This window comes from Acinonyx jubatus, chromosome C1 (assembly GCF_027475565.1).
Source record: "Acinonyx jubatus isolate Ajub_Pintada_27869175 chromosome C1, VMU_Ajub_asm_v1.0, whole genome shotgun sequence".
Classification (NCBI taxonomy): Eukaryota; Metazoa; Chordata; class Mammalia; order Carnivora; family Felidae; genus Acinonyx; species Acinonyx jubatus.
The window spans coordinates 61704179-61729599 of record NC_069381.1 but is presented as its reverse complement, the minus strand read 5'-3'; the positions used below and the strand labels follow the sequence as shown (position 1 = coordinate 61729599).

The following is a 25421-nucleotide window of genomic DNA, read 5'->3' as shown; positions in this document are numbered from 1 at the left end:
GTCTTGATGGGCAGAGGTTGAGTGGATTCATTTGATGGTTCAGGCTCAAAGTCATCATGATTAGAGGGCAGAATGGTATATCCTGAGACTGATGAATGCCGTTGGGATCTCTGGAACATATAATTCAGAATTTTGGTCTTCTAGGGTTACTTGAGAGCTGTGACAGTGCTGAATCTTAACGCTTTCAAGCAGGATCCCTACCACCCACAAAGTACTTTTGCGTGGATTAGAAAAAGGTATCGTGTCCCCTGGGTGATGCAAGCCCCAAAGCCAGGACACAAAGCTTGGTGAGCAGAATTCAGGCTTGATTTCAGACCCTAGTCATTGTTTTAGGTGGGTATTTTTATCTGGTAGGCAACCTTCACATTCATACAGGATCCAGCTTCCCAGTCTTTACAGAAAATACATGAAGGATCAGGATTAGCAGATTCTGGCAAGTCTCAATGTGTGAGAGTATCAAGTACATCAACAGAAGGTGTTTTGACTAGCTAATTAATGAAAACAGAGTTAGGAAGCCTTACTTTCTGACCAACCTTATATGCAACATTACTGTGACCTGAAGATCCTTGCTTTTTATTATGTAAAACTGCTGTTTTATTTCAATTGATCAGCTTTCTATATAAAAAAGATCAGCTTTCTATATGTGAAGAAAGGTTTGATTTCATTTCAGCAAACTAACATCTTAATTCTTGTTATCAAGGTTGGGTCCTGTTTTTCTTGTACCTGGGATAACCTCAATTTGGATAGGTAGGATTTATACATGGAGGTGGAAAGGCAAAGAGAATTTATGATCAGCTTGGAGCAAATATTGGTCTAAACTCAGTGTTAGAATGACTAACAGGAGGAGTATGGCTTTTTAAAATTTCATATGTAAGTAATATCATGAAGTATTTATCTTTTTCTATCTGATTTACTTAGCATAATGACTTCAAAGGCCATCATATTGTTGCAAATGGAAGGATTCCTTTTTTTATGAATGAATAATATTCCATTGTATATACACCAAATTCTTCTTATCTATTAATACGTCAATGGATACAGGTTGTTTTCATGTCTTAGCTATGGTAAATAATGCTACAATGAGCAGGGGAGTGCAGATATATCCAAGATAATGATTAATTTCCTATATATAGAGTTGCTGGACCATATGGTAGTTCTATTTTTAACTTTTTGTCTAATTTGTTTTTGTAATATCTTTATATATATATATTTTTATAATATCATTTAGATTCACAATCAGATACGTCAGGAGTATAGCCACCAGTCACAGAATCCAGTCTACTAATTAAATATTCACTGATTGCATATTGTGTTTTAGGCAATGCACTAATAGCTGGCGGTACAGAGTTGATCAAAAAGACAAAAGCAAGAAAAGAGACACTGCAGTATGGTATTAATAGCCCTTATTACAGGGTTCTGTGGTATCATGGGGGTGGAGCACTGAGGCCATTCCTGAGGAATTGGGAACCCTCTTTGAGAAAGTAAAAGTGTAAGAATTAACCAAATGAAGATGTGCAAACCCTAGAAATAAGAGGGAACGTGGCACATGCAAAGAGCTACAAGTAACTAGGGAGGGCTAGAGCATGACTGTAAGGGAGGTAGTGGTAGGAAATGGGGATTGGTGGGAAGGCAAGACGAATAGTTAGGAGACTACTCTAGTAATCTAGGTCAAAAATGATCACGTCCTGAACTAAGGTAATGACAGTAGAGATGGAAAGAAGTGACAATTAAAAGACATTAAGGATGTGGAACAAAGGATTGTTATTTGGTTTGGATATGAAGGAGTGGGAGAAGGAAGTATCATGTATGGTGCCTAGGTTTCTGATTGGGCATTTGAAATATTAAGGCAAGTAACAAGAGGGGGAAATATGGGAAAGAGAAGAGTCTGAGGGTTACCCTTCTTAGTATTCTAGTCAAGTTTCCTAGAGATCTAGCTTCCCCTCACCCCCTGAACTCAGACTGTTGCAGGGGCCTGACAATCTCATTTGTCTCCTTGAGGGCTACAACTGTACCCCTAGACACAAGCCCACAGTCACCACCTCCATGGCCTGGAGATCTCTCTGATATGGACAGAATTCCTTGAACCACAGTTACAATACACCAGGACATCAGTGTAAATTCCTGCTGAGATCACTCTCTACCATGCTAAGCCTGACAAATGTACTCTTGGTACTGAGAGCCTTGTGCCTGATGGTGCATGACATTGACCTATGTCTTCACTTCACTTCACTTTGCTTCGCTTCACTTCACTTCACTTCACTCACCTTCTATTACCAGGCCAGCAGCTCCAATAATGAATTTTCTCCTTCCTTGGTAACCCAATACTGCTGACAACCCTATAGCCCTGTCCCAAACTGGCCTGAGTGATGACACTATGGATAAAAGGGGCCTGGAAGCTTAAGTAGCACACAGAATTCTACTTTTCCACCTCTAACCCTGTCTTTGACAGATGAACTACTATTTAATATCACTGAAGCTGCAGGAAGGAAGGGTACACAGTAGTCCCCCCTTATCTCCAAGGGATATATTCCAAGACCCCCAGTGGGTGCTGAAACCATGGATAGTACTATACCCTATATATACTATGTTTTTCTTATGTATACATGACTAAGATAAAGTTTACTTATGAATTAGGCACATTAAAAGATTAATGATAATTTATAATAAAATGGATCAATTATAATTTATTATAATAAAAGTTATGTGAATGTGATCTCTCTCAAAATGTCTTATTGTATGGTACTCACCCTTCTGATGATGATGATGATGATGATGATGATGATGATGATATAAAGTGATAACATGCCTATGTGATGAGATGAAATAAGGTGAATGACATAGACATTGTGATGTAGCTTTAGGCTACTATTAACCTTCTGATGATATATCAGAAGGAGAGTCATCTGCTTCTGGACTGTAGTTGACTGTGAGTAACTGAAACCAGGGAAAGCAAAACCACAGATAAGGGAGGACTACTATACTTTCCCATTATTTCCCTTTCTCCCTCTCCCAGAGAGCACATAGCTGAAGGGTGGGCCCTCTATTAAGTGCCAGTCACTTTCATCTTCTTAGGTATGATCTGAAACTAGTTTTTGGTCTTGTTAACCTAAAACAAAGAGCAACCCAACCAAAGAGAGACCTAATAAAAATTAGAAGGCTCTTAAGCCATTAGGTTCGCTCTTAAAATTATTACCTGTGGTGAGTACACAATATTCAACACCTTTGCTCCGTGTGCAACCTCTCACTAGGCATTTAAAACCAATTACCTTATGTACAGATTTGTCAGAGTGCTTGACTTAATGCAGCTCATTAAACCTCATGGAGATAAGTAACTCAAAGATCCCTGCTGGCAAGAACACCTCTTCTGGTAAGGTTTTCACTGCTGACAGGCAATGGAACGTTGACTAACCAGCAAATGTGACAAGGTTTAATATAACTCAGAAGTTTAAAACCTGCACAGGGACTTTTGGAAACCTCATAGGCTGCCATGCTATGGAATCAGATCTTTTTCCAAGGGAAAAAAAAAGGCATGCAAGCTGGTGTTAAAGGTGGGGGAGCAGTCAATGAAAACGGTCTGATGGTCATTTTTCTGTGTGGAATTGTGATATGGTTCTGGAAACTCTTCCTAGCCACCCCATTTCTGTTTCTCTGAGCAAAAGTCATGAGGGGGCAGAGGCATGACCCTCAGATAAGACAGCATGAGTGGTATGTAGGGAGAGGGCTGTCAGTATATCTTCTCTTTCTCAAAGATAGTGTATTTGAGCATTGGGGCTACACTGAATATGCCTGCACATTGGGTTGTGCCAGTTACTCCAGTGGTGGCAGAGTGGATGAGCAGAGTGCTGGAGCTGAAGTATACCAAAGAAAGAGCTATGACTTCTTGGAGCCCAAGTAAACTCCTTGAACTGGTGGTAGAGGAGTCAGCTGGATTTTGATGGGGAAAGGAAGACTCGTGCAAAAGTAGTGCTATACCTCAGTTAGCAGGAGCTGGGTCATGGCAGGCCCTGCTGTTTGACACAGGTTACTTCTGATAGGTGTGGGGATAGCTTCCATCTTCAAGATACCAGCATGGCATTTTACAGGGCACCATGGGGTGGAAAGCTGTAACTTTTTTCTTTTAATTTTTACTTTTTATTGAAGTACAGTTTGCATATAACGTTGTATTTATTTCAGGTGTAAAACATGATTCAACAATTATGTACATTATAAAATGCTCACTGTGGTAAGTTTAGTTCTGTCACCGTACAGAGTTATTACAGTATTATGGACTATATTCCTTATACTGTACTTTTCACCCCCATGACTTATTTATTTTATAACTGGAAGTTAATACCTGTTTCTCCTCCTATTTCATCCATCCTTCCAACTCCCTCCCTTCTGGCAACCACCAGTTTGTTCTCTGTATTTGTGAGTCTACTTCTGTTTGCTTGTTTATTCATTTGTTTTGTTTTTTAGACTCCACATATAAGTAAAATAATATGGTATTTATATTTTTATGTCTGACTTATTTCACTTAGCACAGTACCCTCTAGGTCCACACATGTTGTGGAGAGTTGTAACTTGTGATGGAGGTGGTTTCAAGCAACCTCTTCAGGATATGTGGGGACCATTCATAATCTACTGAGGGAATGGTGAATTGTTTATCACAGAGAGTCTGGAGAGAGATCAGAGGGATTCATTTTGATAAGGGTGATAGGCAGTTACACAGTCTGGATCTGACTGGTTGTTGGAGAAAAGAAGTTTTGAGCACATACATCAATATACACATATTTCTTATGTAATAGTTATCACTTATTGAACACATTACTCTCAAGCATATTAAATACAACTCCCCAGTCTATACTCATAATGATTCTATAAGGTAGGTAGGTATTATTTTCCCAGTTATACAAAGAAGGTACAAAAATATAAAGTATTTTTTTATCCCAAAACATGTGCTCTTATTCAGTTTTATGTAGTTCAACTGGTAGCTAAGGACTTTAATTCTTAATATTATCAGTTTAATTTGATGAGGAAATATAATGTTTTTCAGCTGGCTTATTAGACTCTGGCTGTTTATTGTAAACAGACTGCTTGCTCAAGGTGAAGAGAAAAATAATCGAGTGAAATACAAATGCCTTATCTCTGTGCATAGGCATATGAAACTGGTTTGTGGGATTGGGTGAAGAAATAATGTGTGTAAAAATATCAAGCACAGTGTCTGGAACATAGTGAAAGCTAAAAAAAATTTTAGTTTATTTTATTCTCCATCTTAGAGTTATATAAATTGTCTTTAATTAGGAAAAGACTCAAAATAAAATTGTATGAAAAGTCTAAAGGCTATTTTAGATTTTGTTTAAAACTGGAAGACTTTCTTTTAACACACAGGTTTTTAAAATACTTTTTAAAAAGTTCTTCTCTCTCTCTCTGTTTTTAAATCACATCTATATTTAGATCTACACATTTTACCTGTAAGCTACTTGTGTACTTAACACCCTTCCTTATATTAAGACCAGAAGCATAGGATAGGAATGAATTAGGGATGGGTGAATCCAGCTGTACTCTTGAGTTCACTGAACATCTCATATGATTTTTCAAATGTTTTGGGCTCACTGAAATCCAAAACAGGTTTCACCCATTGCTTATACTCTTCAGTTTGGAGCATGTGCAATTTAAGGGAAATTTAATCCATATGTTTCTGATTCGTTTACACTTAAATAGTCAAAATATTGTTTTTAATAGTTATTTGATGCCTAAGTAGCCTTTTGAACCTTTTAAATAAGCTTTTAGAGGCTTGCATTTCTCCTGAAAACAGGAAATCATGTCTTTCCAAGGAGGTAAACTAATTCATACATCTGAAAACTCAGGTTCAGTTGAAAACACCCCAAAACCACAGTTTTTTAATGGACTGTCTGCCTGGCAAATGAACACTCAGCTTTAGACTAAATGCTATTTGAATACATCTACTTCTTGCTGTATATTTGGACTGGACATCCATTTCAGCTGGTGTTGGGCTATTTTGAGTAGTGGATTTAGGGTTCTGAAGCTTCAAATTTACCTGGTTTTTTATTTTGGTACAATTATTTTCAGTTTTGATTTATTCTAGCTCTCCTGGTTAGTAAACTAACATGGCTACTTATTTTCCCCAAATATTTCATGTGTGATGAACTCTTTTTGTGTTTTTCTCTTTTTCTTCCTTTTACTTCACTAAGTATCTTATATTTTTTTAAAATATGAAAGTATCTGATTTCCAACAAAACTATGCAGAATTTCAATTGAGATATGTGCATTAGCTTTCACATGTATGCCCAAAGACTGAGTAAAATCATGGTAGTCCAAAGGAAATTAGGCAACAGAACCTGCAAAGAAGAGAGGAAGGAAGGAAGGAAGGAGAGGAAGGAAAGAAAGAAAGAAAGAAAGAAAGAAAGAAAGAAAGAAAGAAAGAAAGAAAGAAAGAAGAGAAAGATGGAAAAGAAAGGAGAAAAGGAAGGAAGAGAAAGAAAGGAAGAGAGAAAGAAAGAAAGAAAAAGAAAGTTAATCAGTTAATGATGGCAAAAACAACAGCAAAACAAGACACCACATTAAAAAAAAATTTTTTTTTTGGTTGCATTCCTAGCTCTTGTAAATTTTCATTTTTATTCCCACCTTCACAGAAAAATAGTATCTAAACCATATTTCAGTTTGGTTCAAAAGGTCTGTTTGGCTCTTTATTGAGGATCATAACAGTTGTTAGGAAGTTAATCTCTAAAATGGATTACATTGCCCTAAATTAACACACTTTATTTAAATTTCAGTAGTGCAGGTTGTAAACATAAGAGAGTAAGTATTAAGTGAACTTATGGTGCTATCTTCTAGTGGACATGGTAAAGACACTTTGTTTCTAAATTATTTTCACATGATTCAGTTTGCTGCCTTGCTGTTGGTCATAATTCAGGAAGAATGCAAGAAAATATTTTATTAAATAAGTGATAGTATTTGTAAAGACCAATACTTTTGAAATTAGGAAATTCCATTCTCTGACCTGTGAGGGAAATGAATTTAGGAAAACTGGTGGAAAGCGTTTAGAGGGAAGAGACCTACATGTTAATGGTTGATGAGAGTAGTAACTGCTATATAATTTTGTGTGCTTATATGAGTGCTTGTGGGTTTTGTATTTACTGATCTTTCAAGAGACACAGTTGTGATGTAGAAGAAGAAACATGAAATTTAGTCAGAAGACCTGTTGTGTTCCCAGCTATGTGCCCATGAGAAGATTACATATTTCTCTGAAGTATCACATTAAACAAATTTTGGGGAGGAAGAACTTACTATGTATGAGGGACAGATTCATTCTTGAGTTACAACATTGTAGTCTCTTCCCCTAAGGAGTTCATTGCTAACTATTACTACATAGTTTTAGAAATGCTTCAACAGGGGCGCCTGGGTGGCTCAGTCAGTTAAGCCTCTGACTTCAGCTCAGGTCATGATCTTGCAGTTTGTGAGTTCAAACCCTGTGTAGGGCTCTGTGTTAATAGCTCAGAGCCTGGAGCCTGCTTCGGATCCTGGGTCTCCCTCTCTCTGTCTTCCCCTCCCCCACTTGCACTCTGTCTCTGTCTCTCAAAAATAAATAAATGTTAAAAAAAAAGAAAAAAAGAAATGCTTCAACAGTTCACCTAGAGTGATAGTGAAGTCCAGTATCTGCAGGGCATTTAGACTTAGACTTAGTAGGTTATGAAAGGTTTGAACTGCATCATGTAGGATAAATAGAACTTTATTAATTAAGAGCAAAGGGTAGAATAAAATGGTGTGACATGTAGGGGGAACAGGATGCAAAAAAGCGTGGAAGCATGAAATAGTGTTACTTGGTTAGTTTGGTATAGTAAACTCTGGGTAGTTTACTATAGCCAGATCATAGGGTTTGACTTAGATGTTCACATTTTTTTTCTGAAGAAAATCATTAAAAAATTCTAAGAGGAATGATAGCAGATTTGGGCAGTAACTCAGCAGTCAGCAAAGTATAAGGACATTTGGTAGTAAGATGAAGTTTGCTTGAAGTTTGAACCACACGTGTTCCTCCCAATCTCTACAGATTTGGTTGAAGAACAGGGAAGAGAAGGGGGTTGTTGGATTTCATAGACCCTTCTGGTTCAAAGCATCTGCATCTGCTGAATTAGTTTATTGTATGGATTCTCTCCTTATCCTGCACATTTTCTTAATCTTTATTGTGTAAAAACAGATGTAGAACTTAGTTCCTTTTTTCCTTTTTGTTTCTGTTCTCTTTCAGGAAACAACCGCTTCAAACTTATCCTATTCTACCATGAAGACTACTTGTGGGAAGAGAGGAAAATACTTTTTGCCTCCTGCAAAACAAAGTCCATCTGATGGAAGTGTGGGTAAGTAATAAATTGAAGAACATCAAGATAAGAGGCAAGTACACCAGGTATGAAGCTATTATCAAAGAGCAAAATGCTGAAGACCTGAAGTAAGGCAGTGGCATTAGCAGGAGAAATGGTGAGGGAAGAATATATTTGAGATATATTTCAAAGAGGGAATCCTCAGGAGTGGATTCAGTGACTAAGTCAATCTGGGCCAATGGTATAGGGGAACATGATAGAGCAGAGGTGTGAAAAGATTGGTAGGGGATGAAGGGCTCTGTTTGTCATTTAGAATTTTGTTTGGGATAGTGAACAGTTAGAGGTGACATCCACTGTTTGAGATACAGAAAGAAATGCCTATTTTGGGAGAAATTTAGAAGTCCAGTTTTTGGCAAATTGGGATTGAGGTACTAAATGAAGGTGTTAGGAAAGTACTTAGATGCGTGCGTGTGTCTGGAATTTCTTTTAAGAGTGGTCTGAACTGGAGAAGTGAGGTTTAGGAGTGGATTATTTAGGGACTATGCTCAAGTGCAAGTCTAACAAACTCAGCTACAGGAGCTTAACCAAATAGTTATTTTTCTTAAGTAAAAAGAGCCCAGAGTTAAGTAGTCCAGAATTAGTGTGGTAGTTCCATGATTTCACCAGTGTTTCAGGCTCTTTTTATCTTTCTGTTCTATCATCCTTAGTGTCTTTGGTCAGGTTTCCAAGAAGCAGTGTCTTTTATGAAGATTCAGGTCATGAGATTCATTAAGGGAATGCTCTTCTTGAGGATAAAACCTGTAAGGGAAAGTGGAAGGCAGGATGGAGAAGGGGAGAGAGCAAGTAGTTTTACCAACTTAATTATTAAAAGTGGGCCATGCATGAACCAGTGATGAGTGTGTCATGAACCAAGGGTTATGACTAATCCCATTCTATGAACATGTGGTCCAAGGAAAAATCAAAAGAATGGATGAAGAGAGGAAGGAATTCAAGGAATATAAAGTTCTTCTTTCAAGTAGTCTGACTTTGAATGGAAAAAGAGTAGGTAGGGGGTTGGGGGAGGGGAGAATATGGGTTAAAAGAGAATTTTAAATAATAGAGCTGCCTACAGGAATGTGATAAAGGGAAAAGGCAGTAGAAAAGGAAGAACCAGAAGAGAAGGAAGACTGAAGCTTTAGAAATGAGAGAAATGGGTTGGTGGAGTGATATCATAGAGTTGGCAGGGAGTCTAGAGTACAGATGAAATGATTAGCTCTAGATGCAGGGAAGGACACCTTTTTACTGATCTAGGAGGTAAAGACATAGAAATAAGTGGGTTTACAAACAAATATCCTGGTGGTGGCAAGTGAGGAGCTGAGGAATTCTTACATTATTGCACTTAAATTTATTTCCTTGGCAAAATACAGAAAAAATCATCTGTTGAGCATGTGTGTGTGGAATAGGAGGCGTCAGTGATGGTAGGATGGGGGGAGAGGTGTAAAATGCTTAAAAGTGGTGAAAGTTTGAAGCAGCCACTGAAGGGAACAGGAGAAATGTCTGATTAGAGCTGCCTGGCAGTATTTCAGGCCCAGCTGAGGTTGAAGATCATGAATTTGTAGTAGCAGCAACCCTGGCTGTGTGATTTTCCCCAGCAATGCTTTATAGTTGGGGATAGCATCTGGGGAGATGAGTTGGGCTATTAAATCAAGAGGCATTACACATGTGATTCATTTTCTAGTTGTTAAATACCTTTCAGTTGTAGATTACAAAGAGACTATGGATATACATGAATGTCTGCACCTGCATTTAGGCAGTAGAATGGAACACTGTTGTTGGGTGTAGGTGGATTTAGGAATCAGCCAATAGCAGTCTCAACTTTTCTTTGGTTATTTGGTGCTGCTGCTAGTATTGATTATGGTTTAGAGACCAAATGGGATTAGGTAGATGGATGAATATCTAAGGGTGAGTTTGAAGGAAAAAAAAATGGCCTACTTTCTGCAAGTTCACTTCAGATATGTTTGTGTTTGCTTGATACTTTTATGACCCAGGGATTTATAATCCATCCAGAATTCTGTGGCCAGATAAATCTTTCTAAAACACATCACTGCCCAGAAACCTTCAGTGACTTCTCACTGCCTATAGTAGATGATATAATTATTTTAGCCTGATGTTTTCAAGGCCTACATAATTTGGCCTCACCTGTTTTGCTTTATTTTTCCACTGCTACCTAAATTCAGAAAGTATAGGTTAGTGGTTTAGAGCACAAGCTTTGCATTTGTTTGAATCATAGCTTTGAAAACTACCAACTGTGATCTTAAGAAATTTAACTCTCTCTTCTAGTTTTCTCACCAATAACACAGACATAATAATATATATCTTATAAGATGATAAAGATTAAATGAAATCACATTATGTGCTTAGTGCAGTGCCTGGAGTACCATATATTTACAATATGTTCAGTACTTCATTTAGCTAACTCTACTTACAAAGTGCTTGGATACTGTTCTAAATACTTTGTAAACTCATTTGATCTTGTAACAACCCTCTAAAATAGGTAATATCATTATCTTAATTTTAGAGAACAGAAAACTGGGGTATAGGGAAATTAATTAACTTACCATTTTAATGGCTAATAAGTAGTAGTATATTTCAAGCCCAGGAAGTCTGTCTTCAGAGGCCATGCTTTTAATCACTAAGCCATGTTACCTTTCAATAAATGGTGACTATTATATTAATACTCTACTTACTATATCTTAAACACGTAATGCTTATCTCTGCCTCCTTGCTAATATTCATTTCATTCCACTATGCCAGGAAAGTGTTTTCCACTTTTCTATACAAATCGTCTTGATCTTTTCTTTCTTTCTTCCTTTCTTTCTTTCTCTTTCTTTCTTTCTTTCTTTCTTTCTTTCTTTCTTTTTCTGCAGGTCTTTCATTTCCTTGGTTAAGTTTATTCCTATGTATTTTAGTTTTTTGGATGTAATTTAAAATGGGATTGTTTTCTTCTCTTTCTGCTACTTCATTATTAGTGTATAGAAATGCAGTAGATTTCTGTCTATTCATTGTGTATCCTGTGACCTTACCGAATTCACTTATTAGTTCTACTAGTTTTTTTGATGGAGTCATTAGTGTTTTCTATCTGGAGTATCATGTCATCTGCAAATCGTGAAAGTTTACCAATTTGGATGCCTTTTATTTCTTTTTCTTATCTGATTGCTGTGGCTAAGACTTCTAATACTATGTTGAATAAAAGTACTGAGAATGGACATCTTTGTCTTGTTCCTGATGTTAGGGAAAAGCTCTCAGTTTTGTTGACTATGATGAAAGCTGTGGATTATTCATATATTTATATGAATTTCATATTCTAGAAATTTATTATGGTATAGTATGTTCCCTTTAAACCTACATTATGGAAGATTTTTATCATGAATGGATGTTGTACTTTGTCAAATACTTTTTCTGTATCTATTGAAATGATATGTTTTTGAAATTTTTTTAACATTTATTCATTTTTGAGAGACAGAAAGAGACAGAGCATGAGTAGGGAAGAGGCAGAGAGACACCAGAATCTGAAGCAGGAAATGATGATGTGTTTTTGATCCTTTCTCTTTATATGGTGTATCATGTTGATTGATTTACAAATATTGAACCACCCTTGAATCTCAGGAATAAATCCTACTTGATCATGGTGAATGAGTTTTTTAATGTATTGTTGGATTTGGTTTGCTAATATTTTGTTGAAGGTTTTTGCATATATGTTCCTCAAAGATATTGGCCAGTCCTCTCTTTTTTTTGTAGTGTCTTTATCTGGTCTTAATATCAGTTAATCCTAGCCTTATGGAATGAATTTGGAAGCTTTCCTTCCTTTTCTATTTTTTTGGAATACTTTGAGAAGAATATATTTTCTTTAAATGTTTGCTAGAATTCTATGAAGCTGTCTGATCCTGGGCTTTTGTTTATTGGGAGTTTTTTGATTTCTGATTCAATTTCATTGCTGGTAATCAATCTGTTCAAAGTTTTTATTTATTTCTGATTTGGTTTTGGGAGGTTATGTGTTTCTAGGAATTTATCTATTTCTTTTTGATTGTCCAATTTGTTGACATTTAATTTTTCATACTATTCTCTTATAATTCTTTGTATTTCTGTGGAGTAGTTGTTATTTCTCCTCTTTCATTTGTGATTTTGTTTATTTGAGTCCTCTCACTTTTTTTTGGATGAGTTTGATAAAGTTTATGCATTTTGTTGATCTTTTCAAAGAACTAGCTCCTGGTATCATTGATCTGTTCTTTTGTTTTGTTTTGTTTTGTTTTGTTTTGTTTTGCTTTAGTTTCTGTTTTTATTTATGATCTAATTTTTATTTCCTTCTGGCTTTGGGTTTTGTTTTTCTTTTCCTAGCTCCTTTAGATGTAAGGTTAGGTCATTTATTTGAGATTTTTCTCACTTCTCATTGTTATAAATTTGCTTCTTAGAACAGCTTTTGCTGCAGCCCAAAGATTTTGGACCATTGTGTTTTCATTTTTATTTGTCTCCATATTTTTTTTTATTTTCTTTGCTTTTTTTAATGTTTAATGTTTATTTATTTTTAAGAGAGAGAGAGAGAGAGAGAGAGAGAGCAGGGGATGGGCAGAGAGAGAGGGAGACACAGAATCTGAAGCAGGCTCCAGGCTCTGAACTGTCAGCACAGAGCTCAGTGTGGGGCTTGAACTCACGAACCACAAGATCATGACTTGAGCCAAAGTTGGACACTTAACCAAATAAACCACCCAGGTGCTCCTTTTTTCTTTTTTGATTTTTTTTTTAATTTCCTTTCTGATTTCTTAGTTGACCCATTCATTGTTTAGTACCATATTATTTAACTTCTATGTATTTGTGTTCTTTCCAGATTTTTTCTTGTGGTTTATTTCTAGTTTCATAGAGTTGTGTTTGGAAAAGATGCATGGTATGATTTCAGTCGTTTTGAATTTGTTGAGATTTGTTTTGTGGCCTAATATATGATATCTTCCGGAGACTGCTCCATGTGTACTTGAGAAGAAGATGTATTCTGCTGTTTTAGGATAGAATATTCTGAAAAATTTATTAGAGCCAGTTAGTCCAATGTGTCATTCAAAGCTTTCTTGCTAATTTTCTGTTTTGATGGTTTATCCATTGATGTAAGTGGGGTGTTAATTCCCCTTCTATTATTGTATTACTATTGATTACTTCCTTTATGTTATTAACCGCCTTATGTATTTGGGCATTTCCATGTTGGGTGTATAAATATTTACAATTATTATACCTTCTTGCTGGATTGTTCCCTTTATGATTATATAGTGTCCTTCTTTGTCTCTCATTAGTCTTTGTTTTAAAGTCTATTTTGTCCAGTATAAGTATACCTACCCTGGCTTTCTTTTCACTTATGCTTGCATGATGACTACTTTTCTATCCCTTCCCTTTCAATCTGCATGTGTTTTTAGGTCTGAAATGAGTCTCTCGTAGTCAGCATATATATGGGTTTGACTTATTTTATTTTATTTTATTTTATTTTATTTTATTTTATTTTATTTTATAGAAAGAGAGAATGTGGTCAGGGGAGAGGCCTAGAAGAAGGAGAGAGAGAGAGGGAGAATCTTAAGCAGGCTCCCTAATGACCCTGGGATCATGACATGAACCAAAATCAAGAGTTGGATGCTCAAATGACTGAGCCATCCAGGCACCCTGGGTCTTGCTTTTTTATGCATTTCATTGCTCTGTATCTTTTTATTGGAGCATTTAGTCCATTTACATTCAAAGTAATTATTGATAGTAATTTATTGCCATTTTGTTACTTATTTTATGGTTGTTTAAGTAGTTGTTCTCTGTTCCTTCTTTTGCTCTCTTCTTTTATGATTTGCTGGCTTTCTTTTGAGATATACTTGGATTCCTTTTTCTGTATTTTTTGCACATTTTTAACTTGTTTTTGATTTGTGGTTACAATTAGGTATATACCACTATGTATATACTATTTTGTGCATATAGTGCTCTATATTAAGTTGATGGGAACTTAAGTTTGAACCCATGCTTTACTTGTCTCCTCCCCATGTTTTATGTATATGTTTTTTTTTACATTTACATCCTTTTATTTAGTGGATCCCTTAACTGATTTTTTATAGATATGCTTAATTTTACTGCTTTCTTCCTCCTTTTCTTACTACTTCTTATGTTCTTTGTTTTCCCCTCAAAGAGTCTCCTTTAACATTTCTTGTAGAGCTAGTTTAGTGGCCCTTTAACTTTTGTTTGTTTGAGAAATTCTTTCTTTCTCCTTCTATTCTGAATAATACCCTTGCTGGATAGGTATTTTTGGTTGCAGGTTTTTCTTTTTCTTTCAGGATTTTTTTTTTTTTTTTTAAGAGAGAAAGGAGGAGCAGGGAAAGGGGAAGAGGGAGAGAGACAATCTTAAGCAAGCACGGTGCAGGGCTGAATCCCATGATCCTGGGATAATGACCTGAGCTGAAATCAAGAATTGGACACTCAACCAACTGAGCCACCCAGGCACCCCTCTTTCAGCATTTTGAATATATCATGCCACTCCTTTGTGGCCTGCAAAGGCTCTCCTGAAAAATCAGCTGATAAACTTATGAAGTTTCCCTTATATATAACTGTCTTTTTTTCTCTTGCAACCTTTATGGTTTTAAAATTTTTTTTTCTAGTGTTTATTTATTTTTGAGAGAGGGAGTAGAAGCGGGGGAGGGGCAGAGAGCTAGGAAGACAGAGAATCCAAAGCAGGTCCCGCACTGCCAGTGCAAAGCAGACGTGGGGTCGAATCCATAAATCACGAGATCATGACCTGAGCCAAAGTTGGATACTCAACTGACTGAGCCACCCAGTGGCCCCATCTTGCAACCTTTAAAATTCTTTCTTTATCACTACTTTCTTTCACTTTAATTACTATGTGTCTTGGTGTGGACCTCCTTGGGTTGATTTTGTTGAGGACTCTGTCTCTCCTGGATCTAGATTTCTGGTTTCTTCCCCAGATTTAGGAAAATTTCAGCTATTATTACTTCAAATAAATTTTCTGCCCCCTTTCCTCTCTTTTCTTTTTTCTAAGGGATTCTTATAATGCAAATGTTATTATGCTTGATGGTGTCACTGAGTTTCCTTAATCTATTTTCATTATTATTTTTTCTCTCTCCTGTTCACCTTGATTGTTTTCCATTACTCTGTGCTCCAGGTCACTGATCCATCGTTCTTTTGCTTCCTCTAGTCTACTGTTTATTCCCTCTAGTGTATTTTTAATTTTGTCTATTGTGTTTCTCATTTCTGATTGGTTCTTTTTTTATGTTTTCCCTCTCTTTGTTGAGCATCTCACTGAAGTCCTCCACTCTTTTCTCAAGTCCAGTGAGTATTTTTATGATCATTACTTAAAAATTTTTTTTAAATGTTTATTTATTTTTGAGAGAGAGAGACAGAGTGCAAGCAGGGGAGGGGCAGAGAGAGAGGGAGACACAGAATCTGAAGCAGGCTCCAGGCTCTGAGCTGTCAGCACAGAGCCAGACACGGGGCTTGAACTCACAAACCCTGAGATCATGACCTGAGCCAAAGTCAGATGTTTAACTGACAGAGCCATCCAGGTGCTTCTTATGATCATTACTTTAAATTCTCTGTCAGGCACATATTTCTTATCTCCATTACATTTAGCTCTCTTGCTGTGATTTTGTCCCATTCTTTTGTTTGGGACAAATTCCTCTGTCCTCATTTTGTGTAGATCTCTGTGTCTGTTTCTATGTGTTAGGAAAGTCAGCTACATCTCTTGCTCTTGAAAGTAATGGCCTTATGAAGAAGAGGTCCTATAGAGCCCAACACTGCAGTGTCCTCTGTTTACCAGAACCTGGTGCTTCAGGGGCATGTCCTATATGTGTTAGGTACCTACTATTGTGGCTAAGCCATGTTTGATCTCTGTCCAGTTGTCTGCAATGGCTCTCTTGCTTGTTGTGGACAGGGTTTGGTTAGTAGGCCAGTCTGGCACCAATTTGGGCTTCAGTTGAATCAGACCAAGCATTTGCCAGAAATGCAGAACCATGGAGCTGCAGGGTACTTTCCGGGTGTTGTTCCCTGTGAAGCTTTTGTTGGTGGCCTGCAGTCAGAGCCTATGTCTGCCTCCAGCACACTGTAGGGGCTGCAGTCAAACTGGTGCTTGTGGTTATCTTCCCCTTTCCTCAGGGCAGGATTCACTTTGGAGTGGTGCTGCCCACTGTCATGGCTGGTTGAACACTGCCAGACTTGTGACACCACTTTGGATGGGGTTCAGCTAAGGACATATTAAAGGGGTGAATCCACAAGAAGGGCAGGGGCAGGGTTTGTGGTGCCAGCAAGGTCCTTGCTGGTTTCTTGTGCGAGGGGACCTGCAGCCACCTAAGAAGGTATCTGTGGAGGCCAAAAATCTTAAACTTTCAAGGCCATCTCAGTGTCTGCCCCTTTTGTGAAGCTTTCCAGGATCCCTCAGTTATCAGCGACTCTTCTCTGAATCTTTGGCACTTAGTGCCTACATAATTTAGTTGGCACTTAAAACACTGTTTTTGTGTGACTATATTGCTTTATGTTGTTATTTAACCTGTCTTTGGTTTTCAACTAGACACAATTTGTGAAGGTAGGAAAAATATGTTTTTATTATCTTTGTGTCATTGGCACTGTTTAAGGGGAAGTTCACTGAACTTTGTATCAGAGGACCCCAATTCAAATCATAGCACTGGAACTAAATAAGTCTGTTGAGCTAATTACATATATTACTTGGCCTCTTTGAACCTTGACCATGTCGTGTAAAATGCAGATAACAACTTATCTGTCTTAGAGAGTTACTATGGAGATTAAATGAAAAGTATATAAAAAAGTTATGACATTTTGTGTAAAAGTTGGGTGTTTTGTGCATAGAATGATCTCTGTAAATATTTGTTAATGAAATGAATAAATGAATTAATGGATTCACCAAAGATGGAAAGAAGTCAAAATACCTGGACGTTAACACTACAACTTTTAATCTGTATTTTCCTTAAAAAATTTTTTTTAATGTTTATTTTTGAGAGAGACAGAGAGAGACAGAGTGTGAACAGGGGAGGGGCGGAGAGAGAGGGAGACACAGAATCCAAAGCAGGCTCTAGGCTCTGAGTTGTTAGCCACAGAGCCTGACGCGGGGCTCGAACTCACGGACTGTGAGATCATGATCTGACTCAAAGTCAGACACTTAACCGACTGAGCCAATCAGGTGCCCCATAATCTGTATTTTCTTGAGCTAGTCACTTAACCACTCTGAGCATTTTTTTTTCACCTGAAAACCAGAGATTAGAAGTTAAGTATGTAGGACACTTGGAAAGAATCCAGGCCTTTACAGAATTCAGCTTTGAACTGAAGTATGAAGGGCCTGGATCTTCAGGATAGAGAAGAAAGGTAATGGGAGATAGGGTGCGGACATACAAGAAGTGAGGGGTTATAAAACTCAAACTTACCTTTTTGCTCAAACTAAGCTCTATCTGTGACTTTAGCTTATGAAGACCGGCTAAAATTCCTTAGATTCAAATTTTTCATAAATACATCACTGCCTAGCATATCTGAAGTTCCTCTCTTGGCTGCAGGGTAAAGAATTCCAGCCAATTTCTCCTCATAAAAGTTCAGCTTGAACTTAAATTCCCTACCCACAGGAAAAATTTATCCAAAATTTCACATGACTGACATGTAGCATTTTAAGCTTTCTCTAACCACATAACCATGGATTTCTAAACAGTATGTGAAAGTTCTTGATTCTTATTAGGCTTACTGGTATAAGTCCAGCCAACTTTCACATTTTTTCCTTTTCTTGATCATTCTTCCAAAATAAGCCAGCATTTGCTAAATTCTTAGAGCTTATGATATGCACTTATATATCCAGTATCTTTCATAGTTCAGGTTTCCATAGTCAGGGTTTCTACCACCTGATCCCCTTGTGGTCATTTTCTATTTTTCTTTCTATCGGATTCTAATGGCTAGTTAATCTGTGTTTCTCTCTGGGCTCTGTATTCTTATGCTTAGAGCCTGCTCAGCTCTCTTTTTCCCTTCTTTCTTAGCCTTAACACAAATTCTGTAGCCTATAAGTTGTGGGAATTAAGTGGTTAAAGAGAAGAGACCTCAGGTGGGATGAGATGGTTGAGAAAAACTTGAAAATTAAGAGACAAGAAACCACCTTAGAAAAAAAGAATTTCAAGTTATGAGGAGAAAGTCTTCCAGGTAGCACTTAGCTCAGAAGAAATACTACTTTGGTCAGGACCTGCCTGCCCTACTTCCACCCATGGTTTATAATTATGTATATCATTTGCAGGCTGTTCACAGTCCAGTGAGATTCAGTCTCTCTCTCTCTCTCTCTCTCTCTCTCTGATTCTCTCTCTCCCCACTTACAAATAGGACCTGAAAAGAGACTATTCCAGCATTTTTCACAGTTATATAAGGACCTGGAGAGTAATTAATGCATTAGAATTCACTGTCTTGTGCTTCAGTAACTTCCATAACCTCCATTACATATGACTAGTCTGCTTTATCAACCCTGGCTCATGATCTGAAATTTGGATAGTCTACCAACTTTCCCTTTGCTTCTTCTTTCATGGAATATGAAGTCTAACTTTAAATCCTAGCCAGGAGGCTGGAGATTCTAAATTTCTTATTGGGTTTTAATGAGCCACTTTCTGCAGAACTGAATTCTAGTTCTCCTTAAATTATTTAGTTATTAAGAGTCACATTGGCAACATGACTGTATAGGAGTTTCTAGAGCTCTTCCCTTCCCAGAAACATCAGTTTGAACAACTATCCAGGCATAAAAATACCTTCATAAGAGCTAATGATTCCAGGTGAGGGTTAACAGAACCTACACAGAAATAAGACAAGATGCATTGAAGAGAGTAGGAAAGGCAGTTTCATATTACCCCATCACCCCTCCCAGAAGCCTGGGCAGCCCAGCAAAGAGAGGGGTTGAAATGTAAAGTAAGTGACTGACAGCATTAGTCTACAGCCATGCTTGACCACTTCCTGCAAGCCTAGGCAGCTATCATGGCCACAGGCTTCCAGCCTACTCCACCTCCAGGCTGGCCCCCTTGACCTAGACTCCAGACCACCTTTTGTGGGCTCCTGACCCCTCCCTATCACTGGGCCAGTTGTTGTGGCCCCAGGCTTCTGGCAAGCCCCAGTGTCAGGCCCCACGGAGTTAGACTCGAGGCTGGCTCCTTGGCCTCAGGCTACAAGTGTCATGAATAATCAAAGAAAGGTGTCACCAATAAAGGAAACTAATAAAGTTTCAATGACAGACCCTAAAGAAATGGAGATAACATGAACAGTCTAACAGAGAATTCAGAATTCAGAATATTCCTCTTAAAAAAAATCCAGTGAATAATAAGAAAACATAAAAACTGAACACTATTTCCATTGAAAAGGTCTATTGTAAGTCTCACTGTTGCTGTTTAAAGTATTAACATTTTTTTTCCTATCTGCCTTTAAGATTTTCTCCTAATGTTTGGTTTTTAGCAGTTTGAATAAGATAGGCTTGGATTTGGTTTTCTTTATTTATTTTGGATAGAGTTTGGATTGCTTCTTGAATCTGTAACTTGAGATCTTTAATCAATTTCAAAAAAAAATTCTTGAACATTGTATCTATAAATGTTGCTTTTATCTCTTCCCTCTCTTCTCTCTAACTAGCTCTCATTCTCTCCCTTTGTCTTGTGAGATTCCAGTCACAGATATATTAAACTTGTACACTGTATTCCATCTCTCTTTTTTTCTATGTTTCAGACTGGATTTCTTTTTATGCCATGTCATGTCATTCACTAATACTCTTTACAGCTATGTTGATGCCCATCACCAAGTGTTTCAAAAACTTAATTTTTGTTCTAGAATTTATATGATTCTTTTTCCATAATTTCCATTTATCTCATGGAATTCTCCAACATTCTCATGGAATGTTCTTAGTAAATTACTTGAACATATTAATCATAGTGATTTTATAGCATGTATTGAAAATATCAGTATCGAGGTATCCTGTATGTTTCTATTTTCTGTTTGTTATTTGTGCATGAAAAATGAGAAACTAGTTCAAGCTCTAGATGGTATCTTCTTCCAGAGACAATTTAATTTTACTTCTGGCAGAAAATCAAGTTCAGGGAAGATCACCATAATCCAGTAAAAGCTGAAATGATTCAAAGCTGGGCTTCACTTTTTTTGAGGACTGATCTACTTCTTACTCTTTACCACGTAGCCCTTCAGATTCCTAACCAAATGCTAGAGGTGTTTTAACAGGGCCACACTTTTTTAGAAGTCCTGGAACCATTAGCTGGTTCTCTGAATCATGAAAGTGCTGAAAGCTTTGCTCAGCTGCTCAGCCTCTTAGCCACTGTGCTATTGTTTGATGTTAATATTCACTTGTGGCAAAAAGTGACTCTAATATCTATGCTCCCTTTTCTTGGCTTCTCTCTTCTTACTGTTCCACAAATCCTCACTGCCTTGGTCTCTAATACTGTCTAACTGATATTTCATTGACAATTTAATGTGATTCTATTTTCTTTCTTAGCTATCGGTTATCATATTTGTTAGCATATCACTTACTTTTTTAACCTGTTTTAGTGGTTTCCCTAGAGTTTGCAATATACATTTATAACTAATCCAATGACATTTCTGAATAACACTAAACCACTTAGTAGGTAGTGTGAATACCTTATTAATAAAATAATCCTAATTCCTCCCTCCTGTCATTTGTATCACTGCATGTATCTATATATCTATCTGTAGGATATAGGTATTTCACTTGCATACATTAGTATGTATATATGTATATATGCAATATATATATATATTATATACATAATCAAATGTAGTGTAGCTGCTATTATTTTGAACAAACAGATCTATTAAGAATGAGAATGATGTTTTTTTTTCCTTTTACCTTCACTTACCAATCCTTTTCCGGTGCTCTTCCTTTCTTTATGTAGATATGAGTGTCTTATCTATATTATTTTCCTTCTCTTTAAAGAACTCTTGTAACATTTCTTAAAAGCCAGGTCTACTGGCAACATATTTTGTCAGTTCCTGTCTGAGAAAGCCTTTCTTTCTCTTTCATTTTGAAGAATAATTTCACAGAGTAAAGAATTCTAGGTTGGTGGGGTTTTCCCCTCTCAATACTGATTATTTCACTCCACTTTCTTCTTCTTTGTTTGGTTTCTGAGAAGTTGGATATTATTTTTATCTTTGTTCTACTATAGGTAAGGTGTTTATTTCCTCTGGCTACTCTAAGGATTTTTTCTTTACCTTTGGTTTTGTATAGTTTGAAACTTATACTCCTAGTTACAGTTTTTTTTTGTTTTATTGTTTTTGTTTTCTTTTTTTTCTGTGTTTTTGTTTTTTACATTTATCTTGCTTGATATTCTTTTGGCTTCCTGGATATGTTGGTTTCTGTATTAATTTGGAGAAATTCTGTAATTATTATTTCAAATATTTCTTCTGTTCCTTTCTATATTTCTTCTGGTATTTCCATTATGTGTATATTTTGTAGTTGTCTCACAGTCCCTGGATAATCTGTTGTTTTTGTTTTTGTTTTTTCAGTCTTTGTTCTGTTTGGTTTTTGGTTTTGGAGTTTTCTGTTGATACATTCTCAAGCTCAGAGATTCTTTCCTCAGCCATGTCCAGCTTATAATAAGCCCATCAGATGTGTTCTTCAATTCTGTTGTAGTGTTTTTGGTCTCTAGCATTTCTTTTTGGTTCTTTCTTAGAATTTCTATCTCTCTGTTTATATTTTTCTATTCATCAGTTTTTGCATGTTATCCACTTTATACATTAGAGCCTACAGCATATTAATCATTGCTGTTTAAATTCTCAGCTTGATAATGCCAACTTCCTGTCTGGTTCTGATATTTGCTATGTGTCTTGCAACTATGCCTTTCCCCTTTGATATTCCCTGTAATTTCTTCTGGATAGCCAGACGTGATGTATCAGGTAAAAGGAACCTCTATAGGAGTTTCTGGGTGGCTCTGTCAGTTGAATGTCCAACTCTTGATTTCTGCTCAGGTCATGATCCCACTCTCTTTCTCCCTCTGCCCCTCTCCCCTCCCATGTTCTCTCTCTATTTCTCTGAAATAATTTAAAAAAGGAATCTCTATAAATAGGCCTTCAGTAATTTAGTGGTGAGGGGGAGAGGAGCATTTTATAGTCTTATGATTAAGTCTCAGTCTTTCAGTGATTCTGTGCTTCTGGACTATGAACATCACACATGCTTCTGGATTTTTTCTTCCCCCTTAGGTAGGAAGGGAAGGTTACAGTAGGCTGGAGTTGGGTATTTCCTTTCTTCCATGTGGAGGGCTACAGCTGACTGGATTTGGGTATTTTCTTTCTCCCAGGTCAGTTAGGCTCTCATAATACCCCAGCAACTCATGCTCTGGTAAACTAGATTTCCCAGAGGGCAGGCCTTACTGAGAACAGAGGGAGCTGGTGTATTCCAAAATGGTTCCTTTTCCCCTTCCCCTGCCCAAGGGGATTTTTCTCTGATGTTCACTGTGGGAATCTGGTTGAGCTCTTGGAGGTAAATCTCACAATACTGTGGGGGCCCTACTCTGACTGGGTTCCCCTGAGTTTTTGACTCTCAGAATTGTCGATAGTTAGCTTTCAGTAATTCATCAATTACAATACAGGTTTCCTACCCTGGCACTGGTGCTTGAGGCAGTTTCTGCTTGTAAATTCTACTCTGGTAACTGTGACTGTCTGTATTTGCCTGTTTCTTCAGTTTTGGGGACAGCAGTTTGTTCTGTGTTTTCCCCTCTCTGTGAATTCAAGAAGAGTTGTTGATTCTTCAGTTCATTCAGACTTTTACTTGTTGTTAGGGCAGAATGACAAGTCCCACACTCCTTGTATCTGGACCTAAAAACTGGAAGTCTCTTCTCTAATTGATATTAAAAATTGTTTCCCTTTTTTCTAGTTGTTCTTGGCATTAAGGTTGACCTAACCAGCCTTGTCAGCTAATGCCATTAGTGTAACTCAGTTCTTCCTAGGCTCAGTCCTGCTCTTTACTCCCTTCCACTTTATTTTTATTTTTTTAACTAGGCTTCATGCTCAGAAGGGCCCCAACTCATGACCCCAATATCAAGACCTGAGCTGAGATCAAGAATTGGATGCCCAACTGACTGAGCTACCCATGTGTCCCTATTCTTGCACTTTAATCTTATCTACTCATCTCAGTTTTCCTGGTTTAATCTTCACATTTTCTAAAATCTTTGGCTTGGATTCATGTGTCTGTTATACCTATTCCTCACTACCTTTACTGGTAATCACAGGCCACACAGGTGTTTCTGGAACCCAAACAACATAATAGGCCATCATGAATTACCCTTTACTTGTCCAAACAAAGCTCTTTGGTTTGTGAAGAAACAAACCAACTCAAGCTAGCCCAAATAAAGGAGAGCTGTTGTGAGGATATAGAGGGTGATTTTAGGAACATTTAAAAACAAGAAATGAAAAACAGCCTGCTTCCATATGTCTTAGCACTAAAAGGTATTTAAAAAACATTTTTTTAAATGTTTGTTTATTTCGGAGAGAGAGAGAGAGAAAGACAGCATGAGCAGGGCAGGGGCAGAGAGATGGGGAGATACAGAATATGAAGCAGGTTCCAGGCTCTGAGCTGTCAGCAAAGAGCCTGATGTGGGGCTCAAAGCCACGAGTGGTGAGATCATGACCTGAGCTGAAGTCACATGCTTAACCGACTGAGACACCCAGGTGGCCCTGAAAGATGTTCTTTTTATCTCTGTGCACACACATTCTCTCTCTCTCTCTCTCTCTCTCTCTCTCTTTTTTCCTTTTTTGGTGTTTGCTCATTTTACATAAGGTGGACAATTCAGTTCTATACTTTTCCTCTTTGTTATAACATAGACTTTTTAATTTAGGAGGGCTTTAATTTTGTGCATACCAACTTTTCAACCCCTTAAAGGTCAGGGGCCATGACTATTACTTATTTAAAGATTCAGTTACCTGAAGGCTATCACTTATTATTCTTTTCTCTAAAGGAATTATACAGAGTTAATAGCAGCTCATCCAGGAATAAAGTATGAATATATTGATTTATCTTTAAGTATCATATATCCCTAAATATGGGTTGAACTAAGCTGGGGCACATGGTTGAGGCTAAGGCCAAAATAAGACTCCTTGCTACCCTTTCTTAAATTCTTCCCTAACTTATTTCCTAAATCCTTATCTATTCCTTCTTTTTCCTTTCCCCCAAACTGAAGGTGGAATCTTTCTTTCTAGAGCAGTGGCATATACTTCTTTTTGCTTCTGTAAACATGTCTAATTAATTATTTCCTCTCTGCAGCAACCAGCTTTTTGTCTTATTAATCTTTTACATGGTCCAACATGACTGTCCTGACCCTGATTATGTAATTCAAGTCCTATCACTAATTACTACAGTGTGTATTTATTTTTCATTTATTTGTGGCTAAGCAAAGAATTGGTCTTGGAACTGGTGTCCATGCTTCTCTAACAAGGTGTGGTAGTCATGGTGCTATGGACATATGGCATATAGGAATGCTCCTTTCAGGCTCTCTAAGAGGGAAATTAAATCCAGAAAAATGAATTAGGTATGTGGGACTTGATATCTTCATAACACCTACCTAGGCTGGGTTATTCTTGAGGATTAAGACATAATGTGGACAGAATGGAATGTTAAAAGGGTAAAATGGGGGTGCCCGGGTGGCTCGGTTGACTAAGTGTCTGACTCTTGGTTTCAGCTCAGGTCATGATCTCACAGTTCTTGGGTTTGAGCTTCCCATCAGACTCCATGGTAACAGTGCAGAACCTGCTTGGGATTCTCTCTATCTCCTCTCTCTACCTGCCGCCCCCCCCCCCCCCATAAATAAACTTTAAAAAAAAAAAAAGGAGTAAAAAGGATGACAAATAATCAGGTTGACCAGAGAAAAAGATATGTGATAAAATCCAGGACTAGGACAATTACATAGTTTCCCCGTAATACCAAATATTACTTATAAATTGCTCCATATCTATATGTAATTAAATTAATCATTACTGAATAGTTAAATCCAAACATTCTTCCATAATAATCTTTAAGAACAAGTGAACAACGATCTATTCTTATGCATACCTATTGGTAAAGGCATAGATAGGCAGACAGGT

At 37.2% G+C, this 25421-nt stretch overlaps 1 long non-coding RNA gene across 1 annotated transcript in view; it reads left to right on the top strand.

The window, feature by feature from the left end:
* Positions 1-25421, top strand: part of LOC113599087 (uncharacterized) — a 96711-nt gene that overhangs the window by 47879 nt on the left and 23411 nt on the right. Inside the window, exon 3 of the long non-coding RNA XR_003419820.2 lies at positions 8243-8351. This is a non-coding gene — a long non-coding RNA (uncharacterized LOC113599087). The remainder of the gene's footprint in view (positions 1-8242; positions 8352-25421) is intronic.